The following is a 27,669-nucleotide window of genomic DNA, read 5'->3' on the forward strand; positions in this document are numbered from 1 at the left end:
ACTATGTATCATCAAGAAGTCAAGAACAACAGGCACTGACCAGGATATGGTGAGAAGAAACCCTTATACACTCTTAGTGCATATTGATCTAAACACCATGGAAAACAATATGCACTGTCTTCAAAACATTAAAAATAGGTCTCCCATATGATCTGGCAAATCCAGATATATACTGAGTATGTATCTAAAGAAAATGAAAACAGGATTTCAAAGAGATATATGTACTCCCATGTTTATCACAGCATTATTCACAGTAGCTGAGAAATGGAAACAATACATCAATGCATCAAAAAGATGTGTGTGTGTGTGTGTGTGTGTGTGTGTGTGTAACATGTATATAAATAATATTACTCAGCCATGAGAAGGGTGCATATCTTGCCATTTGCCACAACATGATTGGGACTTGAGTACATTATGCTGAGCTAGGTTAAGTCAGACAGAGAAAGGCAAGTACTGAGATATCACTTACATATGGAATCTGAAAAAAAATCAAACCTGCAAAAAAAAAAAAATATACAGGGTAAAATAGTGGGGTAAAAAGAAGATGGGGGGTAGGGAGATAAGACTGATAGTGTTTAAAGTTATAAACTTGTAATAAGTAGTAAATATGCCAGAGAGATATATCATACAGTATAATGAACAATACTATAATATATATATATAACTATGATGTACAATACTATTATACCATAATTGTGTAATCTGATAAATAGTACAATGTCAATAATATCATAATATATAATAAATCAAAGTAGCACATGGTATTCCTTAAATTGAAACAATGTTACATGTGAAATTTATTCAATAAGACACATTTATTAACAAAACAGAGTGCCCAGAAATAAAGTCACACATACATGGTTGATTAACTTATGACAAAGGAGACAAAAAAATACTATGGGGAAAGAAAACGCTCTTCAAAAATGGTGTTTGGAAAACTGGACACTTATCTTGTTACAGAACCTGGACTGGATCCTGACGGAAGAACCAAGCAGTACTCAAAGACTTTGGAGAATAGGAGGTTTATGTAGCACCAGTGGGCTGAGAGGAGAGTGATCTCCAAAGGTCTGAACCCCTAGCACAAGCTGGGAGAGTAATTTATACCCTTCTACGCCACATACTTGGTACTTTTGGCACGTGCTGGAAACGGGTAGGGAAGAAGAACCCAGAAGGGCTTTGAGATAGGGACTGGAATTCCCTTGCTGGTTTGGTTGGCCATGTTAGAGTACAGTTTTTCCCTTATCAATCTTCTACCAAATATATAAACATCAACTCAAACTGGATTAAAAGCTTTACATATTGACTTAGTCTGGTTAGACTTAATATCACACCACTTCATGCAAAATATAAGAACCACAAACAGTGTCATTCTTTCATACTCTAACCCAACTTGTATGCAAAATACCTTCTCCTGGGGGTGCCTGGGTGGCTCAGTGGGTTAAGCCTCTGCCTTCGGCTCAGGTCATGATCTCAGGGTCCTGGGATCAAGCCCCACATCGAGCTCTCTGCTCAGCAGGGAGCCTGCTTTCCCCTCTCTCTGCCTGCCTCTCTGCCTACTTGTGATCTGTCAAATAAATAAATAAAATCTTAAAAAAAAATACCTTCTACCAATTCCCTTGGTATGATCAAACATATTGGAAGGCTTAAAAATTAAGTGCAGAGAAGAGAACTGTTAGACAGTGACTTGCTTTAAAACTACCCTAACCCAGAGTATAAAGACCATGTTCTATACTGGATGGTCTTAAGACAGCCAAACACTGGACTCAAAGACTGGCAGGCCCCCAGAAGCAACATGTCTGGGTTTCTTACTTCCCTTCCTTCTATTTGCCAACCTCTTCCCATGGGACACTATTTCAAATTCTACCATCAAGTTGTCCTTGTATTAATAAAAATACTCTGAAGCCTCAAGAAGATCAAGAGAAATAATTTTCATTCTATATTCCACCAAGGGCTTCCCTGATTTCCAGTTTCTAATCTGAGAAATGCTCCCAGTTTTCCCCAGCCCTTTGAGGTAACTGTGGTAGTGCTGACCTTCTCTCTTAACCTTCTGAATAGACGTATCGCAGGGGCCTGACTTTGCTAGTCCCACAAGAATTGATTCCATCTCTATTAAGGGGATTCAGGAAGAATATAATTCATAAGGTTTTCTTCAGAATCCAACTCTGAATGGAACTAATTATGGAAAATCCATATTATCCATGGGTCAAAAAGAATGCTAATACTTTAAGGATCTTTCTCACTAGAGCACCTGGCTGGCTCAGTTAGTTAAGCTACTGCCTTTGGTTCACGTCATGATCCCAGAGCCCTGGGATCTAGCCCCACACTGGGCTCCCTGCTCAGCATGGAGCCTGCTTCTTCTCTCCTGCTCCCCTGCTTGTGCTGTCAGATGAATGAATAAAATCTTAAAAAATAATAATAATGATGATCTTTCTCACCAAAGTCTAGAAATATCTTTAGAACAGTCTCAGGTTTTTGTGTTACTGGCCTATTCTCTGAGCTCTAGCCCTGACCTGTTTGCTAATCCTCTCTAGGCCCTTCCTCGGGACACAAGTTGATCTCATATTTCCCTGAGAAACTGATTTTTTTTCCTTTTTTCTTTTATATGATTTTATTTATTTATTTGAGGAAAAGCAGGAAGAATGGCAGGCAGAGGGAGCAGCAGGCTCCCCTCTGAGCAGGGAGCTTGACACAGGATATGATCCCAGGACACTGGGAGAGCTCAACTGACTGAGCCACCCCGGTGGCCTTGTTGGTTGGTTTCTCATCAATATCATCAGCTTGACCAAAACCGATCTGTGGACAACAGAAAACAACATGCTAAAGGCTAATCTATGGGGTTAGAATATATTATGTGATGAGTCCTGGGAACAGTCATAAGTATTGGAAAACAAATCATTTTAGACAGTGAGATTGTCTTGAGATGAGTAGAGAATTGTTAGCAAAGTGAGGTTACAGTTTTAAGCAACTCGGTTTAATGCTTAGGGTCAAGGACTTGGCATGAAATAACAAAATGTGCATCCATAGAGGAGTGATACATTAGTAAAAGGTAAAAAGCAAAATAAAACAGTCATTTTAATTAAACCACAGAGCTCAGTGATTACTGCTTAAATACTCACGGAACAAACACAGTTTGTAAGCAAATATACTGAAAGTATTATATGTAGGATAAGAATGAACAAATAAAAAAATACATTCCCAGAGAAACTAAGAGACAGAGGTGCTGTCTTTCTTAAATGTTTACATTGTGAAGAGCTAGTTCTCCGGTCCTTGAAAAATCCATTTCTGGACTATTAAGCTGACCAGAAGCTTATTTTGCTTCTGAAAAAAATACATACATACATTTCCAAGAGACAGAGAAAGAGCTTACAATTATAGGTTTTTAAAGTAAATGCTCTAAGAAAAGGGAAGGGAGAGATGTTGCTCCCCTTCTTTTCTTTCTTTTTGTTTTTTAGAGATTGGAGAGGGGCAGAGGGAAAGGAAGAGAGAATCTGAAGCAGGCTCTGACACAGTGCTTGATCTCACAACCTTGATATGATGACCGGAACGGAAATCAAGATTTGGATGCTTAAGAAACTGAGCCAACCAGGCGCCCCTCCCCTTATTTTCAAAAAAAAAACAAAAAACAAAAAAAACAAAAACAAAAAAAACTAATCCTTTTATTATCTTTTTAAAGATTTTATTTATTTGACAGAGATCACAAGTAGGCAGAGAGGCAGGCAGAGAGAGAGAGGAGGAAGTAGGCTCCCTGCTGAGCAGAGAGCCCGATGTGGGGTTTGATCCCACGACCCTGGGATCATGACCTGAACCAAAGGCAGAGGCTTTAATCCACCGAGCCACCCAGGCGCCCCAAAACTAACCCTTTTATTTTTAATTTATATTTGCCATTACACTACTAAGTCCTACTGGAAGTTTGAAGGCTCCACAAATGACATAAGAACCGTGGTCTTAAGGAATTCACGTTGCTGCTGAGCAATGTGTTCATCTGGTGACTGTGTTCTTTGAGATCGTAACATGGGAAGATGTTAGGCGACTGGCAAATATGAATGCAGTGGAGGGGTAGGGCATTCAACATGCTTTTCAATTTCCTTTGGACTACCTTCCTGCACTAAAGAATCTGTAAGGCTAAGAACCAACCGTGCCCACCCAATTGTGACTACATTTAGAAGGCAGATATGAAGCAAGGACCATCTTCTCTCTTTGGTGATTACTGCTCCCAAGGGACATTAGAGAGGCATCACTGTGGTTTGGAATGATTCATACTTGCCTGTGTGAGGGCATTATGATTTTTTTTTTTATTTTATTTTTTCAGTGTTCCAAGATTCATTGTATGAGTTTTAAGAGGCAGATGCAGTAGAGCGGGCAGGGTTGGGAGTTGAGATTTCTGATCCTGGATGGAAACAAGGACAGTGAGTTCTGGGATCTAACAATTTACAAGGGAATGCCCTGATTCTCTCCCTTAGCAGAGGCGGCATTTTTGCCTTAAGCACCAGTTCACCAGTTCAGTGATCTTGTTCAAAAAGACATTCCTGGTGTCTAGAGCCATTCACACAGCCCCTTCAATAATTTTGTAAGACGTTAATTCTCCCTTTGCTAAATCTGTTTCTATTTAAAAGCTTTAGAGGAACTCCTGTTTCCTACAACATTGTTTCTGGTCTTAAGGTATTTTATGGGGTTTTAATTGGTCTTTTGTATACTGAAAGTACTAATACAGAAACGTAATAATTATATGGAGAAAAGAGTATCAGTCTAACCAGATTTTATTATTAATCTAGGATATAGGAACCAAAACCATGAATGTTCTTAAATAGCATTTATAATCAGACATTTATTATCTTAATATACGCAGTTATATTTTAGCCTCATTAAAGCCAATAGTTATTTTCTCTGTATAGTGTTTTACATATAACTTACATGCAAGAGCAAAGATAAAGGTGGATAGAGTAGGTATAAATTCAGAGTTCTTTACTCTTTTTGAAAAATTATTGTTTTTAAAGAAGGCAGACAGTAAAGAAATACAAGTTGGCCAAAATTTCAGAGTTAATTATACTGTCCTCTTACAAACCTCATGATTTGCAAAGGAATAAAAGTTACCTCTTGCATCACAAAACGATTTTGTCAACTAAAAAGCTTATGGCTGTAGCTCATGACCTGGTTTAAGCAACAAACCAAAACATTTTTAAGTTCAATACACAGTGTACCAAAATTAGTTTAAACACAAAGAATAAAGGGCAACTATAGATTTTGAGAATGTCCTTCTTCACTCATATTTCATGCATATTCAATTTACTAAGCATGGATGCTTATGGAATAGAAGAATAATACAGATAAAAATACTTCATGTATAAAGCATTTTTTAGCAAAGGCCAGTGATGAGCATTAAGAATCCTGAGAAATAGGGGCGCCTGGGTGGCTCAGTGGGTTAAAGCCTCTGCCTTCGGCTCAGATCATGATCCCAGGGTCCTGGGATCGAGCCCCGCATCGGGCTCTAGCCCCGCATCGGGCTCTCTGCTCAGTAGGGAGCCTGCTTCTCCCTCTCTCTCTGCCTGCCTCTTTGCCTACTTGTGATCTGTTGTCAAATAAATAAAATTTTTTTAAAAAAAGAATTCTGATAAATATTTCATCTCTGGACTTCCTGGGAAGAGGGCAGAACAGTAAGATCCGAAGCTCACCTCTTCCAATGGAGGATACACCCAGATAACACGTACATCCGTGTGAATGACCCAGAAAACAACCTGGCAGGACAGACTATTTACAACTAAATATAGAGAAGAGGCTGCACTGAAAATGGTAAGAAGAACAGTGATGCCAGCCAGAACCAAACCGACCCAAAAGACTGTCCAGGGAGGGAGGCGGCCCACTGCAAACACAGAAGAAAGCAGCAGACCCCAGCCCAGGCACCTCACACATGGGAGACCAGCAATAAGATGATACACCCCCCTGACATGCAGCTTTGAAAACCAGAAGACCTTAATTTTGCAAGTTTTGACAATCAGTGGGGCTTAACACCTGGAACTTTAAAAATCAATGGCTCTGTTCTGGGAAATGCAGAGGACAACAGAAAATGGAGTCCCTGCCCTTAAAAAAAAGACAGCATAACAAGAAAGGTAGCGGAGATACAGCTTGGACTCAATAGTTTGAAAAGTTCCTGTGGTGTACGAGAAGGACATTTATTTCCTAACCTCAAACAGTGCTGGAGGGGCAGGGTGACTTCTCACAAAACAAAAGAGCGGGTGGCACCACTTCCCTCCACCCACACACCCCAGCCTACAGGCCCGGACACCTGCAGAACCTGTAAGAACACTCCCCACCCAGCTTGCCAACAGTGTGCCCTTTCCCCACACCCTTCTGTGGATCCCCCCCTCCCATCCCAGCTCCAAGCAGGCTGCACAGGAATTCTACAAAGCAGCGACAGGTGCTCTCCCAGGGCAGAGCAGCACATATGTTACTAACTTCATGTTCCTCCCAAACCCTGTGCACCCACCCCCTCCAACACACCCTCAGCCACAGTCCATCCACAGCACTATAGCACCCCAAGTTTGGCAGCATCCAAGCAGCCCTGAGAGAGGCCTGCACCCCACCAAACAGACTCCTGCCCTGGGGAGAGGGGAGGAAAACCACACACACCAATAACACTGCAGCTGCAGAAGTCTGCTGGGGACAAACATCTGGTCCCAGTGCAGGACCCACTCACCAACAAAAGCCACTCAGAGGACAACACAGAGAGTACCCAGTGGTGCACTGTGACTGCAGCTCTGGCAAATGCCTGATCTGATCTAAGGCAGCCCCAGACTAGCCCATGAACAATACAGGGGCCAAACCTTCCCCACAATAGGCAAATAAGGCCATTGCAGATGACTGGGTTGAAGGCAATCTGGAGAGAGCCCTGATGTTCCAGGTTCTGGAGAATGGGGGACCCTGCACAGCAGGGCACCATGAGACCTCTTCTTCATAAGAACACTACTTCCAAGAGCAGGAGACATAGCTGACTTTCCGAACACATAGAAATAGGCACAGAGAGTTAGACAAAACAGGAGGCAAAGGAACATGTCCCAGATGAAAGAAGAGGACAAAATCTGAATAAGAAATGGACACAAGAAATATGCCTGATAAAGTAATGGTCATAAAGTTGCTCATTGGACTTGAGAAAAAAGTGGAGGACCCCAGTGTGACCTTCAACAAAGAAATAGAACATATAAGAAAGAACCAAGCAGAGGTGAAGAAACCAAGCAGAGGTAAAGAACTTAGTAACTGAAATAAGAAACACACAAGAGGGAATAAATAGTAGCCCAGGAAGCAGAGGAATGGATCAGCAACCAGAGAAATGGAAAGTGTTCACACTACACAGGAGAAAATAAAAGAATAATAAAACATGAGGACAGATTAAGGGAACTCCACAACACCATGAAGCCTAATTATATTCACACTGTAAAGATTACAAAAGGAGAAAAGGGGGCAGAAAATTGATTTGACGAAATAATAGCTGAATACTTTTTTATTCTGGGGAAGGAAGCAGACCAGATCCAGAAGGCAGAGAACCTCCTATAAAATCAACACTGGGAGGTCCACACCAAGACACACAGTAATTAAAAATGGCAAAAAAACTAGTGATATAGAGAGAACTTTAAAGGCAGCAAGAGGAAAAGAAAACAAAAACAAAACAAAACAAAAACCTGTTAGGGTCTGTGATCAAAGGAGCAAAACTGATACAAAGCAAAGGTCAAGCAAAGCTTTATTTCCGCCAAGCATCGAGAATCAAACTGACCGGTCAGGGCTGCCTCTTACAGAAAGAGCAACCCCTCCCTGCCTTACAGACTAACTTTTTTTTTTTTTTTAAGATTTTATTTATTTATTTGACAGAGAGAGACCACAAGTAGGCAGAGAGGCAGGCAGAGAGAGAGAGGAGGAAGCAGGCTCCCTGCTGAGCAGAGAGCCCGATGCGGGACTCGATCCCAGGACCCTGAGATCATGACCTGAGCCGAAGGCAGCGGCGTAACCCACTGAGCCACCCAGGCGCCCCTACAGACTAACTTTTTAAAGGGCAAAGGCCATGTGGCTGAGCCTGGCCACACACAGGTGGCCAATGAGATTGTAACACACAGAGAAAGTTGCATAGTCATGCTAGGTCACACATGGGTGGCCAATTGAATTACAATTCACCCTACAGTAGCTTTTTTTTTTTTTTTTTAAAGATTTTATTTATTTGTTAGAGAGAGAGAGACAGATACAGAGCGCAAGCACAGGCAGACAGAGTGGGCAAGCTAGAGGCAGAGGGAGAAGCAGGCTCCCTGCCGAGCAAGGAGCCCGATGTGGGACTCGATCCCAGAACACTGGGATCATGACCTGAGCTGAAGGCAGCCGCTTAACCAACTGAGCCACCCAGGCGTCCCTACAGTAGCTTTTTGAACTAGCCTATCACCTTGGTCAGAATTGGTGCCCAAAAGGCAGGGCCCACACTCCTTGCTAGCTAGGGAGACAATATGCACACTCCACTGTTTGGATGTCTCCACCTGGCCTGACTCGTCCTTGTTTCCTGGACTTGCTTCTAAGTAAGTTCCCCTGTTGTGGGGAGTGGGCAGGGGCAGGGGCAGGGGCAGTTTAGGTTTTACTGCATAAACAACAAAATCACTGTTTAACCGAGATGGAATCGCTCTGGCTAAATAGGCCCTCACAAAAACAGGACCCGGAAGTAGAGATATTTGCTAGTATCAACTAATAGTCAATGATCATAAAATATTTAACTTATTATTAAATATCACTTTTGTATTCATTATCAGCAGCAAACAAAATAGTACAGTGATTAAATATTACCATACTCCTAATGTCGGTGCTTTTTGGGAAGTGAAGGAGGGAGTTTAAAAAGGGAGGAAAGTATAAGGAGAGATTACAGATGATAGAAGTCAATAAAACAAAACGTCTCAGAGCCATGGATATCTACCTGGCATTATATATTTGTTCTCTCTGGATTATTTTTCTATCTTCCATATATTTGAGCCAATCAACTATTCCTGCTCAAATAATGTTAATTTCTATAACATATATGAAATTTTAAGAAAATAATGCTTGTTTTTCTTGAAAATTCATGATGATTATAACTTCCCTAGGAGATAATGTAGAATATGGTACCATTTTATAAACATAGAAGAAAAATCAGCCTCCTGATTTTGTAACTACAATAAGAGTTCGCTAAATAATAATATTTGTACTATATTCCCTTGGTATTCTCTGAAGTTTTTCCATATGCATGTATCAGATTTGAGAATAATTTTGATCATTTAAGAAATTTATACGGAACAATTCTTGATGCCACTGTTCAAACTTGCGACTCACAGAACCGCAGGTTGAAGGTTTCTATCATACACTTTTCAGGTCCCCTGACTGCCTGCACCTAATTTGATGGAGGAGATTCATTTTTACTCTCTTTCCAGAGACAGACATGTATATTATCTATTGCTTTGCTACACAAATATTCTAAATAGGATTTGGATAGGGAACCTGAAGGACTCCATAAAAACTTATTTTTTGCTCCTTTTTCTGCTTCTTTTCTTACTAGGAACTCTACCTCCACCAGACTTTACACATGCTTTGCAACACAAATAGCATAGGTCTTCCTTGTAGAGGATATCCCCCTTGTAGGGAATAAAAAGTTAATGATTTCTCTAGAACAAATACCATTAAAGGAAGGACCTGGTAAGAATGACCTGAAGAAGCTGTCACAAATGTCTTCTAGACCAAGGCCCTCTGGCTCCAAGGAATAACACCAGGTTTTTGTATTGATTCTAACTGGTTCCTGGATGCCTAAGGGGACATGTACATCAGACCATCATCCTCAATAAAAACCCCAGAGGCCCTGAACAAAGACCACACTCAAGTTCCTCTCTAAGTCTTCAGAACACTCCATCTGTATCTTCAATAAACTGCTTTCATCCCCTGCTGGCTCACCTTTGATTTCCATTGCATTCCATTCCATTTCACTCCATTCCAGCCAAAGACCCTTCTGGCTGCTGCTGTAGGATTCCCCTCTGGGTCCCTGGACCCTGTTCCCCTTCTCTGAGCCTGCCTGTATCACTCGGAGTTCTGTTCTTTATCTTTGCATACTTAGTATATATCAAAAAGTACTACTACATTCAAGTATAAAGAGAGCTAATTCATTCAAATACCTGCTAAGTATCCTATCCATTATATAGACCTTAGTTTTAAAAAAGAATCCTAGACTCAATTTTGCAGGGAACCGAGCGATACCAGGAAAATATGATTAATGTGTCATGTCAATTCTGCTAATTAATATGCAGCCTCTAGAAGAATTATGTGGTATTTTTATGTCACCTCTAGTGAGGACATGCAAATTATGGCTAAGATTAAGGAACACAAACCCATTAGTCCGTCCTGATTCCTGCATGCTCAATGGACTGCATGTGGGGCCAAAGGTCCAAGGTTTGCTTAGCTGACAACTGAGATTTAAAGAAAACCAACAAAAGGAAACAAGCCCCAAGGGGCACTGTGCTTTGCCAGCTCATGGTGCTCTTTTAGGCCTACCTGGTTTTGTGAGCGACGTGGAGCAACATTGGCTTTATTCTGCCTTGTTATCAGCCTCCAAACAACACTAAGCAGTGGGTGATGTCCCAATCTTCCCTCCTTGTCACCTATGAGAAAGCTGGAGTTTTAATCTTCTCTCCTCCATGAGGCTCTCAAATATCTTTTTGTGTTGACAGCTTGATCTTCCGGTCCTGCTCTCAGCATGGCTTTCTGTTTCATTCTGTACTCAGAGACTTTGTACCAAAAACCAGAAAAGGACTCAACTGACGAGCTTGAGCTGGATAGTGGTGTTAGTTTCAAAACTAAATTGCATTTCTATAGGGATGTGTGTTCCTTTGTGGTTAAGGTAAAATGTGCTTAAATGCCCATGGTTCAATAATGTCGGTACCATTCTGGAGGAAATAAAAAACAGTGTCTTACTTCACATAATCCTCTGGAACACCACAATTCTCTCATAAAGACTAGCAGGGACTAAATATTTTATAAATTATTACCAATAATTTGCCTATGCACTTTATGAAAACCAGTAATATACAATGACTTGTTTTGATACTCCATTTATTAGGGCCACCAAAAAAGTAAAAAAAAAAAAAAAAAATAGAACTATTTGTTCTAATTAAAGGTGAGATAAAGATTCTGTGCCCTGTGATTACAAAATTTTATTTATTGAAATGTCCTATTTAACTTGAATGTAAGAAACTAATCACCCAACTAAATGCCATCAAACAGCCAGGTCGTTGTTTTGGACAATGTTTTGGATTGGACTTCTCCACTAGAGTCAAAATGATCAATGACTCTACACATGTCTCCTCTAGGTAGTTTCCAGCCTGGGAAACAAAATAAAGCCTTGGAGTGACTCCCTGTCCCAGGATGTAGACCATTCAGGCCCTCCAAGGTCCTAGCCTCAAGGTTCAGAGATCATTTATCTTATCTCAATCTCCATACAGACTGAATCTTTGCCTTGAATAATACCTTTTTGAGTAGGACAGGCAGGGCTAGGTGGGGAGAAATAGATAGGGAGCTATGTATATAATCAGACTCCAGAAATCCCCAAAACGTGGAGGTGTAAAGAAACCAGAGATCAGGGATTGCACCAGACCACCCTGCCATAGACTTCTGGGGTTGGGGGAGGGGTCTTTTTTAATGACAGTCACTTGTGATCAACAAAGAATAACCAGACCCTAAAAAGAAGTAAGCCATTAAATATGTTCTCACCAGTCCTTACTCAAACCAATATGTCTCAAGAATGTTAAGGCCACAAGCTCTGTGGTCAGTTCTCAGTAGAAGACGTCAGTGGAGACCCACGTTGGCAACACTGTTGGGACCTCTCTCACTGCTGAGAGTTTCTTCTGTATCCTCACTTAATGCAACTCTATCATTCTACTCACTCTCTTTTATCCACAAGATTTGTTCTTCGACTCCAGGAGACAAGACCCTTGCCCTCCCGCTTCACTTTCTTCTCTCCTGGTGATCCAAACACATTTCAACTCAAATGGGGACATGTCTTCCCTCTTCAGCCAAACTCTTGACAGTTCTAGTCATGAAGCCTCCCTCCATTATTCATTCTCTAAACTCGTTTTGAACCTATTATCTCACACAATTTAACATTCAAATACTTATTACTGAATTTCCCAAATTGTACAAATTTTCTCCAAATACTACGTTTTAATAGAACATAGGAATCATAACCTTGTTTTCTGATATACACCAAAATGACCATCCTAAGGCTAAGCATTTAGTGAGAACTCAGCAAATGCTCCTAAAGCTGGTGAAGAAATAATGGCTCTGTTATCAGTAACTGAATAGTCAAGGACCAAGTGTTGCTTTAAAAATTCTAGTTTAATCTTCAAATAGAACACTCTTTATCTTTATCTAGACCTACCAAGAATCCTGCCATGTATTCAAATCTATTTTTATGAATAATTGTAGATGAAATTGTTGATAAATGGTTTTGCTCTCAGTTGTTCTGGGAAATGCTTAACATTTTTGAATAATGCAATTTACTTTTCTAATGCATAACAGGCTTTTAAAAGGCTACCGCTAAAAACTGTTTACCTAAAACTGCTTTGTCCTTAAAGAAATCTGATGTTCAACTAGAAACACACATTTTATTTGATCTCTGGTTAGTTCTCAACCCCAAAATGTTCATTTTGATTCCTTAAGAGGAGTTAGGCTGATAACACTCTTGGTAAATCAGATGTTTTTAACTGAACATTTGACTTTTTTTTTTCTCCTATATTATTTCATATTCCAAAAAAAGAGGATTCAATGAGCTAAATACTCATTAAAAAATTATCTTAATAAATCCATAAATTAAATTGTCTCTTCTCTCATTTAATTGCTGCTAAAAAAAAAAAAAAAAACACCCTATAGATACATGTAGGTATCTTATAATTATGGCAATTCAATAACTTAATTTGATTGATTTTCTTGATACTCTAGCAAACCTGCTATGTAGGTTACCTTAAAATGCACTCTCATAGCATCCCTTGTTTTTCCTTCATTACATTTATCTCTGTTTTTATTGTCATAAAGATTGTTTAGCTATGTAAGTATTTATTTAATGTCTTTTTTTATGCTAGGGTCCTTAATGGTAAAGTTGTTTACTTTTACATCCTCAGTGCTAAAGAGTTTCATGCACAAAATAGGTTCTTAAAATATATTTATTGAAAAAGGAATAAAAAGAAAAGTTCTAGTTTCAGCTCCAACTGTAAAGAGTTTGGAATTATTACTCCCATACTTAAATCAAAAAAGAAGCTGCAGAAGGTCACCTGGGTGGCTCAGTTGGTTAAGTGTCTGCCTTTGGCTCAGGTCATGATCCCAGGATCCTAGGCTCGAGCCCCATATTGGGCTCCCTGCTCAGTGGGGAGCCAGCTTCTCCCACTCCCTCTGCTGCCCCCCCTGCATGTGCTCTCCCCACCCCCTCTGTCAAATAAATAAAAATCTTAAGAAAAAAAAAAGCTACAGAAACTGAAAATCTACAATTTTATGGATCCATGAGAAAACCAAGATCACAAAGCATACTGCCACCCCCCATCCAGAGAGACATGCACATCCAGAAAGATGCATGTCCAACCATGATCTGCTCAGTAGAAGACACTCAAGCCAAAAACTGGTAGGGATATTTAAATGATAATTTTGGCAAGTTACCAGCAGCTCAGTGAAACATTTCTAGGGGCTGCATTCTTATTGGGAGTAAGAGGATGTGTTCACAGTTAACCTGGGCTTTCTTTTTAGGACCTCACCATGGTTTCATAGCAAAGATTCAAGAAACATCACCTGTTGGCCCAGGCAGGGATAGAGGAAGCTTAACTATTGTGAAACACAAGCAGATTTGTCCGTAACAAATTCACTAGAACACAATTCTGAAACCTATTCTGAATGGTACATCTCCCGCACCCCAGCCCCCTCCACACTTCCTGTCTTGCTTACTTAAGAGGCTTAAAAAAATGAAAACAAAAAAGAAAAAAGAGCATAGGGCTTCAAAAAAAAATACATCTAGAAACTAGGAGACAAAAGTTATGGATCACTGGAGGAGTAAAAGAAACACTTGGGAAGGCTACAGCTTCAACACAGAGGCACACTAATCCCAAGGACTTTGAGAATGTTGAGCCTCATCCACATCCTACCACTGTGCCAGTGAGCCTCCAGTATAGTAATAGTGTATTACAAATTACAGAGCTGCAGGACAGGTAACTCTTCTCTAGTGACAGTTCACAACAAAATCTCAAAGAGGGGAGGCCAGAACAAGGACAATGAAGCAATTTGAAGACTGTATCTATAGATGCTCTAAACACAACCTGACTCCTAAACAGATCTTGATCCATGGAAGAAAAAAGCTGACAAGTTGGACTTTATGAATATTTAAAAAGAAATAGTTGGGGCACCTGGGTGGCTCAGTGGGTTAAGTTTCTGCCTTCAGCTCAGGTCATGATCTCAGGGTCCTGGGATCGAGGCCTGCATCAGAGTCTGCTTGGTGGGGAGTCTGCTTCCCCCTTTCTCTCTGCCTGCCTTTCTGCCTACTTGTGATCTCTCTGTCAAATAAATGAAAATTAAAATAAAAAACATTAAAATAAAAAAAAGAAATGGTTACATAAAAGACACATGCAGGGAGAAAATATATGCAAATCACATATTAGAGTAATGACTGATATCCAAAATATGCAAAGAACTCTTGAAACGCAACAATAAAAAAAAAAAAAAAAACCTACTGAAAAATGGCCAAGAGAACTGAAAAGACCAGTCACCAAAAGAAGATACATAGGTGGCAAATAAGTATATGAAATAAGGATATGAAGAGATGTTCACCACTTTTTTCATTAGGACATTCTAAATTAAAGTCATTATGAATACCACTACACACCTCTAAGTGTGACTAAAATCCAAAAGAATAAAAATGGAGCAGTGGGAATTCTCATCCTTTGCTAGCTGGAATACAAAATGGCATGGTCACTCTGGAAGACAGTTTGGCAGTTACTGACAAAGATAAACATAATCCTAACATATAATCCAACGATTGTGCTCTCAGATATTTATCCAACTTTTTGAAAATTTAAGTCTACAGAAAAATAGGCACTGTAAAAATATATATAACTTTTATTTATCATCACCAAAAGTTGGAAACAATCAAGATATCCTTCAATAGGTATAGGAGAAAAGAAACAATATTATTAGTAAAGTCAACGAACTATCAAGCTATGCATAAACATAAATAAATCTTAAATGCATATTTAAGTGAAATCATAAGTGACAGAAGTTAAAGGCTCTATGTTGTCAAATTCCATTCGTATGTTATCCTGGAAAAGCTAAAACTATAGTGACAGTAAATAGTTTTTGCCAGGGGTTTTGGGAGAGGGGAGGTTGAGGAGATAAAAGGGGACTTTTTGGAGTGGCAAAACTATTCTGTATCCTACTCTAATAATAGTTACATAACACTGTCTTTGTGAAACACCATGGAACTTTATAGCAAAAAAAGAAATAAAGAGGGGAACCTGGGTGGCTCAGTGGGTTAAGCCGCTGCTTTCGGCTCAGGTCATGATCTCAGGGTCCTGGGATTGAGTCCTGCATCGGGCTCTCTGCTCAGCAAGGAGCCTGCTTCCCTCTCTCTCTCTGCCTGCCTCTCTGCCTACTTGTAATCTCTCTCTGTCAAATAAATAAATAAAATCTTTAAAAATAAATAAGTAAATAAATAAATAAAAGAAACAAAAATGAACCTTAATTATGAAAAGTTTAAACATCATTCAGGAGATTGGAGAATCTCGGGATGAAATTCAGGCTATGACAATACAATCTATTAATATTGCAAGTCTATGAAATGCTTCACTGATGGGTTGGGGGTAAGGTTCTGAACTAAGAAACTTTCAAAATAATTGGTGACTGAAAGACCAAGACAAATGAACTGTATAAAAGCAATGTCCTGCAGTATGTGAAATTTTTCCCTGCAATGTGGTTTAACAGACTCTGAAGATACTAAACATGTACATGGTATATGAATTGAAAATTAATTTAGAGGATGGTGGGAGCCAGGCTCCCACTCTAATGGGAGGTTACAGACAAGGCAAAAAGGAAAGAACAGTAGAGTTAGAAACATCAGATAAACTATATTTAACTGAACGTAGGTACAAATGAATACATGAAGAAATACACACACAGGCTAATATACACTCATATTTCTTTGCTTTGTGAGCTGTAAGGTATAGAACCAATGATACACGAGTAGCACTAAGCATATCCCTAGTGCTCGTATCTTGGTCTTGAATACTATTCTCCAATAAAAGAAACCATGATAATTTGGAGAAATAGCTCAGTCTAGAACTGAGACAGTGAATATGTAAGATATATATAGTGGCATAAAATATGGAAGTGCCCTCCAAAAAAGCAAACACTGCCATAATGGGGGTGTGTCAAAGAGCAGGAACCAATGAGCTCCCAGTAGCCAAAGCCAAAACAATTTGAGCAGCAAAATTAATAAAATAGTATTAGATTATGACCCAATGCATAGAATAGATATCCATGAGTCAAAACCAAAATAAAAGATTGAATCAACAAGTAAGTGGGGAGAGCAGACCTGGAAAATTATTCCAAATAATTTATGAGGATATTCACCTTGGACTATAACTCCTCATTTCTTAAGTGGGCCTGCACACAGTGATCTTCTTGAAAAGATTACGAAAGGAAGAGGAAAGGTCTGGGTAACTTTACATTGGAGAAACATGATATACATTAACTCAGCTAGATAATGAATTTTAACATTAAACAGTGAAAAAGCACGTTATTAGTATGTACTCTTCTCAGGATATGGTGAAAATGGCACTTCACCTCTCTAACCTTTCTCATAAAAACCCATAACCTCATTCTAATCATAAAAAATATCAGCAAATCCCAAACGAAGGCATTCTGTAATACCTGACCACTGCTCCGCAAACCTGCCAAGGTCATCAAAAATAAGGACGGCATGGAATCAGTTAACAGTCTAGAGGAGATGAAGGAGAAGTAAGAACTAAAGGGAATGTGATATCCTGGATGGAACTCTCATTTAAAATGGTTATTAGGTAAAGATTAAAGAAACCTGAATAATGTATGGATTTTAGTTCATAATTTGTCAGTATTGTTTTGTTAGGTCTGACATTTATATGAACATAACATGTTAACAAGAGGAAGTCTGAGTGTAGGGTTTATCAGAACCTGGTGTTATCTTCTCAATTTTCACATCAGTCTAAAATGTTCTAAAATAAAAGTTAATTTAAAAATGAAATTTACAATACAGTATGGTTAACTATAGTAATATTGTTGTACACTAGATTTCCAAGGATTTGCTGCAAGTCTTCTGACTTATGAAAATGGTATTATCATTCCATCAATTAAGATATTTAATTCTTTCAGCAATGGTTTGTAGTATTCAGGATACAGTTGTTCTGCTGTTTTTTGTAGATTCATCTCTTTTATTTTCTGACGCTATTTTAAATATATTTTGTTTCAATTTCTCATTATTCCTTGCTAGCCTACAGAAATACATTTGATTTCTGTAAATTGAAACCCCAAACTTGCTAATAAACTTGCTAATAAACTCACTTTTCAGGTTATTGTTTGCTTTTTTGAAAAATTCTTTTTGTATATAGATGAATATATGCAAGAGAAAACTATCTTCCTTTCCAACCTAAATGACTTTTTTCTTGCTTTATTGCACTGGATGAAAACTCCAATACAGTGTTTAAAATAAATAGTGTAATCAGATATCTTTGTCTCTTTCCTGATCTTAGAGAGAAAGCGTTCAGTTTTTTACTAATAAGTGAGATGGTCATTCTAGGAGTTTTGCAGATGTTCTTCATCAAAATAGAAAAGTTTCCCTTTATTCCTCATTTGCTCACAGATTTGTCAGGCATTGATGTTATATTTGATCAACTGGTTTTTCAATTCTACTGAGTCAATCATATGATTTTTCTTTTTTGGTATTTTGACATTGTAATTTCCATTGTTAGTGTGTGTGTAAGCTCTGTGTCCAATGTAGGGCTCAAACTCATGACCCCAAGATCAAGAGTCACATGCTCTAGTGATTAAGGAAACCAGGCACCTTGAAATTTACATTGATTTTTCAAGTGTTAAATCAAACTTGCTTACCAAGGATAAATCCCATTTGCTACCATGTCTTACTCTTTTTTTTTAATCCTTTAAAAAAAAAAAGTTTTTTTGATTTGCTAAAATTTTATTAGCATTTTAGCAAAATTTGCTAAATTTGATTTGTTAAATTCAAATGATTTGCTAAAATCATTGATTTGGTTTGCTAAAATTTTATTAGAATTTTTCCATTTATGTTCATAAGATTTAATACCTTTTTCTTGTAATATCTTTGACAGGCTTTGATCCTGGGGTAATGCCAGCCTCATGGAATAATCTGAAAATTCTCTCTCTCCTGAGGCACAAGTTTAAACAGCATTAGAACCACAAGTTCCATCAAGATTTAAGAAAACTATAGTCATGAATGTACCTGCTCAAAAATAACATTTTCAATTATCTTCAGGAGAAGGTGAAAAATTGCACTTTTCCAAATATTTGTAAGTTATATCTCCATTACTATATGATGGCACTTCTCCAGAAATTTTACTTTTATCTAGTAATTATACTTTGTTTTTAATGGCCAATTACATATAAAATGGTAATAAAAGCATCAAACTATTACAGAACTAGAAAGAACTGGAAACTTTTTAAAAACCCTTCTAGGTATTTCTAAAGCAGGGCCCATTCACTGAGTCTAACAGGAAACTCAGAGTTCAGTCAAGAGAAAACTCTGAAGTTAAGTAATGCCTCGTGTATATTTTTTATTCAATTTACTGAACTTGAAATTTCAATAGGTCAGGGAAATTTTCTTCAGAAGTTAATCTTTAAGTTTCCTGCAAAATGTCTTAGAAGATGCTGTAGTACATATGTTTTTCTTAAAACAGTTAATGGCGCCCTGCTAGAAACATGTTAGTTACAGGCTGTGTTCACGGAATATGCACATCAGACAGGAGGATTCTCTGTTCTGCATTCTACACACTCAGGGATGTGCTTCCTATTCTGATTAGTTCTTCTATGAGTGTTCCAAAATCTTTACTTTTTCCTTTCCCAGTGTCTTATACATGCCATCAAATACTCTATCCATTAGATATCATTAAAAAAAAAAAAAAACCCTCAAATGCACATTACGGTATCAAGAGTAGCAACAGGTAGGATTTTGCAACCCAATAACTGAGTAATGAAGTCCTAGAAGTGAAAAATCTTGCATCAACAGTAGACAGATAACAAATATTTTGTGTGTTTCATGTTCTTTTCATTAATAAAATTACATGATTTATTTATAAACCAGTTCAGTTACTTATTATTTTTTCCCTTTATTCAACAATTGTATGCCTCTCAGTACGCTCTGCTGATGAAGAAAAAAAGAAACTGAACTGCTACCAGGAGCCGAAAACAAACGTGTAGAAATAGACAATAAATAAGTAAATACATACACTGTAATACTCTCATAATGTGGTGAGTCTCTAGTAAAGTAACAGAGATAAGAGAGGAAGCTGGAATGTAATGATTAAGACAGATTGGTCAAGGAAGTTAATATCTGAGAACGATCTGAGAATGTGATGGTTGAGTTTAAACAAGTGAGCTCTTCTAATGTCTTCCCATGAGGTTTCCTTCTTTTTTATTTGTTATAAATTCTACCCAGTACATTTCTCCTCCTTTATTAAGTCATTTAACTATCTATTAAAAAGCACCCTAAATAGGATACAATATTGATTTAGGCCACATAAGAGAGGATGGAAATGTAATCAAACGCTACTTTTCTGAAACTTAATAACATGTCAAAACAGATGACCCGAGTCTTTTGTCTCATTGTCTCAGTGGATGGGCTTTTCAAGGCTCTATCTCCTCTTGAGAAACAGATGGAATATCCTGTTGTCAGATACTTACCCTGTCTCTTATACAATTTACTTATTTATTTGAATTATTTATTTATCCAAATTGTTCATTTATTCAGATTATTTATTTATTCAAATTATTAATGCCCTTTTGTAGGTAATGGCTGCTGTTCTCAACTTAGGATACCCCTCCAGGTTTTCTAAGGACTTTGTCAAAAAAGAAAATTTCAGAACTCAACCAAGAGATTCTAATTTAGTAGGTTTTCAGTATAGCCCAAGAAGATACAGTTGCTACAAACTACACCAGTAATTCCGATGCAGGGCCTCCTCAGAAACTATACTGATCAAAATGAACTATGCCATTCCCCGCCCCCCCCCCAAGGAATGTACACCATAATTATGCTTTTGCCATTTTAATTTTGCAGACACCACAATTTTAAAGGTCTTTGGTGGAAAGACAATCTGAACCTTTATGTTTTTGTTTTTCCACTGTAAACCTTAAGGCCGTGCTTCACTTCTAAGTACTTGGGAGAGAGCGTAAATCTCCAAGTGTACACAGTGAATTTCCTATGTGAGCACCTGAAACCTCTCAGGCAAACAAACATACTTCTGGTCTCTACATGTCTGGGTGTCAGTGTCAGATTCCTCTTCTTCAGACTTTTGCCTTTTCAAATATGCACTGTAACTTTCAATTCACTCACAAGGTTTTTCTGACTACTGTGGCCTAATGTAACCTTTCATGCAAACCCTATAATTCTAGAGATTAGAAATATCATATTAGATGGAGTCATAGAACTAGTTTAACCCACACATCTAAGAAAATTAACACTAGGGAAAGTAAATAAATTGTCCCATGTAACCCACTTTTTAGAGGTCCATAGAAGTTATCTGCTAATTTGTGATATGGTGCCTTCTTGAGCAAACCATACTTACAAAGAATAGCTCATATGGAGTACTAAACAGGGTATTTTATGCTTCTGTAATTTTTTTGCTTTATGATTTATATCCTAAATGAGTTCATAAACTACTTCAGACCCTGCCCAAAACTTCCATTGTATTACCTTCAAATTAACCAGCATATAGTGGTTACTCCAAAATGGTATACAATGCATTTTTTTTTCCTTCCTTAATAGACCTTATGTAAATCCATGTGCATAAAACAGGAAAACCAGTTCTTTGGTCAGAGGAAGCGAGAGAGAAGGAAGGGGAAAAGGAACACGAGTTACCAGACCAAGCTAGGCCGGTTGCCTTGGTAACACTAGGTTCAAGACCTTTACTTACAGAGTCAGATATTTCTCTGGTATTCGTGATACAGAGCACCATCTAGTGGTTTTATTTCAAATTCAAACAATCCAATTTCCAATAAAAATTTCCAATAAAAAATGGACATTGGGGAGGGTATGTGCAATGGTGAGAATAAATAAATTAGTTAATTTCATTTAAAATATGATAGTTTTTGGTAGGATACAACATTTCGGTTATGGAATGCATATAAAAGATTCAGTAACAGAGTCAGAATCGGTTTTGTGTTTACAAAGTGCACACTTAAGAGATCTGTATTAAAATCTACTTCCACAGTTTAAAATATGGTTATTTTTCATAAAGAACTAATTATGGCAGTTGTTTAAAACTTGGGGAGAATATGATCATTACATATGAAACAGTAAGTTGATCTGTAAAATTAAAAAAATAATTTATAAGTGTATCTCTCCAGAGAGCTCCCTTCATGAAAAGCATCCATTTGGGTCAATTTATATTACAGAGAAGGGTAAGAAGGAAAAAAGGAAAGTCAGAGAAAAATCTTCTACTTCGTAGGAAATATGGAATATGGCTGGTTTGCAAGGGAGACGGTTTTGTAATTACTTGCTTTTTTGTTCATGCCAGTACAACAGCCTGGTTGAGGTATCAGCTACCCAACCATATGTATAAATGGAAAAATTATATTCATAGTAAAATTATTATATTTCACAGATAAGCTCACAATAAAAACTTGGACACGATTATTCATTTAGTAAATAGGATTTAAAGAGAACAACACCTATTTTTGTGAAGCCTATGTAAATTATATATATATATATGTGTCAACAGAGTAAAACTTTCTTAAAGCAATGGAGTAAATATTTTCAGTTTTTGTATTTTGGATTCTTATATTTTTAGGAATATTTGTGGGGTTTTCCCCCCACCAAACCTGTGTAGTAGGTCACGTGCCCCTGTACCCAGGCTAGAGAAATACTAACAAGGGGTAGAATGAAAGAGGTATAAAAAGTTCCTTCACACAAATATCAAATTTCAAGTAAGCCAATTAGTCTATGACAGTTTTTTATGCCATTTTCTTCCCTCAGAGTGTCCATGCCAGCATTTCACCTACCCCGTCCCAGGCAGCTCTCACCCATTCCATGAGAGCTCCAACATAACCTTAAAAAAAAACAAAAAACAACAACAAAAAAACCTTTCTTATTTTTCTCATGTTCCTATTAGCATATTAGCAACTGAATACTTCTCAGTCTTAGCTGCAGGGGCAGCTAAGCCCCCCACCTGCAGGGGCTTTGAAAAGCACCAAAGATTTTTATTTAATTGGTCAGTATGAAGCATGGATATTGATATTTTTTAAAAAGCTCTCTAGAAACTCCAAAGCATAGACAAAATTAGTAACAACCACTCTGTATTATCCCTTCCACTTCAAATTAAAACTGCCTCCACTTGATTGTAAACACTTTCAAAGAGGATATGTTATCTTATGTGGTGTTTTTATCTGAACCCTGCCTTTGGAGAACATTTGGTATGTATTAGGCACCCAATACATAAGGATAGTAATGAATTTAAAGAACATTCCTGAAAGGACCAAAAGTTTATGTAGTAGATAAAGATTTTGGAATCCATGAGTTTTGGGGATTCCATTAGGGAAATGCAGAGGGAATCGTAGGGTCAGCCATCCCTCAGGGGATACTGGTGAGCTGAGACAAAGTTCAGGTATACCTCAGCGAGAAAAGACAAAGCATGAGTATGGAAGCAATTTGTTACTTTGTGTAAACACCAAGTGCAGAGGTGGGGGAGGGGGTGGATGTTAAGATGTTTATCTGTCTCTTTGCCCCACCAAACGCTAAATGTGCCAAGGGATACCTGGCACCTGCCTCTGCACATTTCTTTTGAGTTCTTTCATCACAAAGCCCTAAAGGACAGAGAAGAAAATTAAATGGATCAGGACTATGGATCCAATAGTCATTCCCTCACCAGTGTTTGAGATATCAAACATGAGAACAAAATGTTCAGAATGAGGTTTCTGTTGGCTTTTTTCATTTCGTTTTGTTTGTTTATTGTTGCTGTTCTGAGAGAGAGAGAGAGAGGCAGAGAGGATGCAAGCAGGAGAGGGACAGAGATCTCTTAAGCAGGCTCCACGCCCATCACAAAGCCTGACACAGGGCTCAGTTTCATGCCCCTGAGATCATGACCTGAGCCAAAATGAAGAGTCAGACACTTAACCGACTGAGCCACCCAGGCGCCCCCAGAATAAGATGTTTTTAATAACACTTAATAATAGGAACATGAACATGAAATTCAGTGCTTTACTAAGATGCCTAATCACTTGACATTTACATAGACATAGCTAGGTTATACTACTTTTGAAACTTAACGACATCAAATTAACTCTTTTTATATATTTTTCAGTGAGAGTTTCCTAAACTATATATGTTTTTCTCTTGGCATATTTTCTTTATTACAAAGGATATTAGTATAATGCAGAGCTGTTCTTTGATCTCATAGTGTTTACTTACTTGTGGATGACTGCCTTTTTTACCCTAGTTGATTTCAGCTTCTTATGAACAAAAGTGTCAGTTTTATATTTCTTTGGTAAATTTCAGTCACATCCACCTGCTAACCCCATAGCCTTAAAAATACTGACACTAGGAATGGTGCCCAAATCTCCTGCTGTGATCAGCAGGCACACCCTATGGGCTGCTCAACAACTATCTCCTGAAGCCATTAATTCAAAATGCAATCAAAAGTAAGAAAATTGCTAACATCACTGATTTTAAGAGTGACAGAGTTCAAAGGGCACTGGCCTCAAGAAACTAATCCTAATTTTTAAACATTGAGAAGAAAACAGAATGCCAAAGCAAATCATTTTAAAATTATGGCCATCTATCTCCTCATCTACTCAAGAAATGGAATTGGGGGGAGGGGTTGTGAATTAAAATAAACGCTTTGAAAAACTTACAATATATTATGAAATCTCCACTGAAATTTGAGAGACCACTGAAGACGAAGATCTTTCTTAAAGCTGGAAATGATGTACTAAGCCTGGTCTTTCAGAGAATGAGAATGATGAATGGTACCTCAATGGAGCCATCAGGTCGTTTTAGAAAGAACCTAGAGAAAACTGGTTCCATTCAGAGGCCAACCAGTCCCAGCATTCTTGATTTATTTGGTAACAACACAGTAACAATGCTATCATTTTTTGAACTCCTAGTATTTACCAGGTTTTGCTAAACTCTGTATGGCAATCAGATAATACCAGTAAGATCCCTGAAAATGTAAGTACATGATGCTGGCCTTTTTATTTGTGAAGAGTTTCTTCCTTTTTATGGTAAATAATAATTGAGAGACTACTATGTCCTCTTGTTAGAAACCTAGAGATTGTACAGTGATTAACATGCACAGCTTCCTTTCTTGGCGCTTATTTTTTAGTAGGAGAGGACAGACAATATAAAGAAGCAAATATGCAAGCCAGGAAATGAAATAACAAAGAAATTGTAGAGGGTTTAGCTAAGCTACTCCATGATGCTGTTGCTCCACATCCCATCTTGTTTGGCCTGGAGAACCTTTAACCAACACTACTCCCACCCCCGATGCAAACACACACCCTAGGTAACAACCCACAGTCACAAGTCAACCTCCATTTCTTTTTTTTTTTTTTTAATTTTATTTATTTATTTGACAGAGATCACAAGTAGGCAGAGAGGCAGGCAGAGAGAGACAGGGAAGTAGGCTCCCTGCTGGGCAGAGAGCCAGATGTGGAGCTCGATCCCAGGACCCTGGGATCATGACCTGAGCTGAAGGCAGAAGCTTTAACCTACTGAGCCACCCAGGCGCCCCTCAACGTACATTTCTAATAGGACTTCCCCAGTGGTCCCTGTGATAAAAAGTCTCCCCTGCCTCCTGGGGCCTTCCACTCCTCAGCCCCTTATATACAAATTCCCCAGAACTTACCAAAACTAGGCTCCTTTGGGTTTGAATAGACCAATCCTGTCTTTGCCCAAGACTCCTAAAAACATTGCATCTAGGACCCTAAAAAGGCATGTGCCCCAGGGCCTGCCTCTCTCCGCCTACATTTGGCCTCAGCCTCCCTGTTGGAAGTTTCCTCCCCCCCCCCCCCCCCTTCCCCGGACCTATGAGTAACAAACCTCTTTATCTCTGTTTCTTTTATGTCTTTTGTTGAACTGTGGTTCCCCATCCCACTCCCTGGGGCTCTCCTTAACAAGGTCAATTTAACAAAGTCCTAGCACAAGTCCCATACAAAGAATCAAAATATGTAATTAACTTAATTGACCAAAGAGTGAGATTTCCTTGAGAAAGTGGCTTTTTAACTGGTATGTAATTGACTAGCCAAAGTAAGACCAGCAGAGAAATTGCATTTCAGAAGGAGAAATGAGCAAAGAGAAGGCTGTGAGGAGGTACTGACAAGGCTTTTTGAGGAAGAGAAGACAGGCCAGCGTGGCTGGAGTCAGCAAAGAAAAGGAAGGGACCGGAGGTGGACAGAACAGTAAACAGATGAGTCAGGTAGGAATTAAAAAACTCTGGGTACAGGCTTAGATTTCATTTGAATTATAAAAGTTGAGAGGGATGTTATGAAACAGATAGTGTCGGGTCTCCCCCAAATTGGGTACCCCAATAATGGGTTCGTGATTAAAGGAGCGAGACTGATACAAAGCAAAGGTCAAGCAAAGCTTTATTTTGTGCCAAGCATCAAGAATCATACCGACCGTCAAACAGACCAGTTGGGCGGCCCCTACAGAGAGGACGACCCCTCCCTGTTTTGCAGACTAACTTTTATAGAGCAAAGGCCCTGTGGTTGGGCCTGGCCACACACAGGTGGCTAATTGAATTACAATTCACCCCACAGTAGCCATGGAAACTAGCCCATCACCTTGGTAGCTAGGAGACAGTATGTGCCCCCACTGATTGAATATCTCCACCTGGCCTGACCCACCCTTGTACTTGGACTTTGTTTGGTGGGACTGGTTTCCCGGACTTACTTTTAAATAAGTTCCCCTAGCAGGGAAGGGGGGTGGTGCGCCAAGGTCAATTGAAGTTTTACAACAAAATGGCAGTTCAACCGGGGTGGGGCCACTCTGGCTGAATAGGCCCTTATCATAGAATACAGTGATTTTTTAAATCGCTGCACTATGGAGAACAGACTGTACGACAGCAAGGGTAGAAATGCAAAAAGCAATCGAATCACCATGGCAATCAGCTCAGAGAAATGTGCTCACGTCTTGGATGACAGTGGCGGCAATGAAGATGAGCAACGAAGATATGCTTGGATTCCAACAGGAATGTGAATGGATGGCACAGGTCGGGAGGTGCCAGGAAGGGTAAGGATGCTGCTAAAACTGGGGCCTGACCCACTGGGTAGCTGGGTTTGCCCACTGAGTTGTGAAGACCAGGAAAAGGATGGGCTTAGGGACAGGAAGTGCATCTTATAACAGAGACTTGAACTCTTCTCTACTAATGCCAGAGTTCACTCCACTGAGGAACAGGCCATTGAAGAGATTATGTTTCCATACTTAGGTAAATTTAGAGAATTTTTGAACACATCAGTGCTGTGTATATCTCTTCTTCTCCTGTCTGCATCCAGTTTATCATTCAAATTCTTTAAAGTACACAAAAGATGCCAGTGGTGGACTGAATGTCTCCTCCCACAATTCCTGTGTTAAAACGCTAATCCCAAAGTGACCGAATTTATTTTGAAGCAGAGCCCTTTGGGGGTAATTGGGTCTCGAGGGTGGAGCCTTCTTGAGTGGGATTAGGGCCCTCCCTCATAAAGAAGAGGCCAGAGAGCTGGCTAGTTCTCTTTCCACCATCTGAGGACACAGCAATTAAGATAGCCATTTGTAAACCAGGAGGAGGACACACCAAGAACCCAACTATGCTGGCCCCTTGATCTCAGACTTCTGGGTTCCAAAACTATGAGAAATACATATTTCTTGCTTAAGCCACCCAGTGTCTGGTAATCTGATACAAGAGCCTGAGCTAAAACAATTGTAATCTTACAAGCCCCCATAAAAATTACAAGAAAAATAACAAAGAACTCACTATTCATGAGGAGGAAACCCAGAAGTATAATTAAAAGCTTTTAAAGCAGGAAAAGTCCATAAAATATCACACTTTTGTAAAAATGGTAAAATTTAAAAAAAAAAATACTCTTATGGCTACAGCAACATGCCTAACACAGAGTGAGCAAAATAACCATGGTTAAATTAAACTGAACAAAATACTTACTTGTGTGAGAAAGATATAATCACCATCGTCACTGTCAAAAATTATATTAAAAACTTAACACCATAAGCCACTGCTTTTTAAAATGAGTAGCAGAGTTTTTGGCTACTATAGACTTATAAAACGTTGACTTATCAGAGAAGAGGAATGTTGGGTGGGCTGCTCCACATGCTCTACTGGGCGACATGTACTGAATTTCCACAAGGAGTTCACATCTACAAAGATTTTTGAGCCTGAAAATGAAGGTTTG

At 38.8% G+C, this 27,669-nt stretch overlaps 1 long non-coding RNA gene across 1 annotated transcript in view; it reads right to left on the reverse strand.

Annotated features, from left to right (window-relative positions):
• Positions 1 to 27,669, reverse strand: part of LOC132028009 (uncharacterized) — a 134,183-nt gene that overhangs the window by 51,739 nt on the left and 54,775 nt on the right. The gene's annotated exons all lie outside the window — the stretch shown is intronic.

Source organism: Mustela nigripes, chromosome 12 (assembly GCF_022355385.1).
Source record: "Mustela nigripes isolate SB6536 chromosome 12, MUSNIG.SB6536, whole genome shotgun sequence".
Classification (NCBI taxonomy): Eukaryota; Metazoa; Chordata; class Mammalia; order Carnivora; family Mustelidae; genus Mustela; species Mustela nigripes.